The 964-nt window shown below is 59.9% G+C and overlaps 1 protein-coding gene across 1 annotated transcript in view; it reads left to right on the top strand.

The window, feature by feature from the left end:
- The window catches only part of PRKAR1B (protein kinase cAMP-dependent type I regulatory subunit beta), an 80,758-nt gene that overhangs the window by 69,754 nt on the left and 10,040 nt on the right, over positions 1 to 964 (top strand). The window lies entirely within an intron of this gene.

Genomic DNA, 964 nt, shown 5'->3' with positions numbered 1-964 from the left:
TCTGGGCATCTGAGGCCGGGGAGGGTCTTGGGGCCACCAGGCCTCGGGGTGGCACCTGGCCCCGCCCCCAGCCCGAGCCTGGGGTGTGACTGACAGGCCCTCTGCAACCTGAAGGCCAGCGAGAGCCTGGGGAGATCCCGGCTGGTCCCCTACAAGAGACCATTCAACCCTCACCTTTCTTGAGAGGAAACGCGGAAGTGAGAATAAACCCACTGGCAGAGCAGTTACGGAAAGGGGGGTGAGGTCCCCGCCCACATGCTTCTGCGACTTCAGAGGCCTTTTGCCCAAGGCCCCGCCCGCCCGACCTCGGGAGGCCAGCTCTGCTCAGGGCCCCGCCTTCCTAACCGCGACCTGAGGACCACGTGAGGTCTTGGCTCGGAGCACAGCGAGGCGTCGGCTGCAGCACTCGGATGGGGGCCCCAAGGCCTGTGTGCGGTGTTTTCTTTTAACGTTTTTATGGATTTCAGAAAGGAAGGGAGAGGGGAGAGAGGGAAAAACATCAATGATGAGCCCTAGCCAGTTTGGCTCCGTGGACAGAGCGTCAGCCTGCAGACCAGAGGGTCCCAGGTTCGAGTCCAGTCAAGGGCACGGACCTGAGTTGCAGGCTCCTCCCGGCCCAGGCCCCGGTCGGTGCAGGAGGCAACCAGTCAATGTGTTTCTCTCTATCTTTCCCTCCTCTTCCACTCTCTCTCTCTCTCAAAAAAAAAAAAAAAAAGAAAAAAGAAAAAGAAAAGATCAGTGGAAAAATATCCTCAGCTGAGGATTAACAGAAACAAAAATGATGAGAGAATCATGGGCCAGCCGCCTCCTGCACGCCCCACACGGGGATCGAGCCCAAAACCCAGGCCTGTGCCCTGACCAGGAACCGAACCGTGACCTCCTGGTTCCTAGGTCGGTGCTCAGCCCCGGAGCCGCCGGGTGTGGTGCTGGGTGCCCTGAGGCCTGAAGGAGGCACCAGTCGGGT

This window comes from Myotis davidii, unplaced genomic scaffold, assembly GCF_000327345.1.
Source record: "Myotis davidii unplaced genomic scaffold, ASM32734v1 scaffold1320, whole genome shotgun sequence".
Lineage (NCBI taxonomy): Eukaryota > Metazoa > Chordata > Mammalia > Chiroptera > Vespertilionidae > Myotis > Myotis davidii.
The sequence above is the reverse complement of the archived record's forward strand: the minus strand, read 5'-3'. Positions and strand labels throughout refer to the sequence as shown.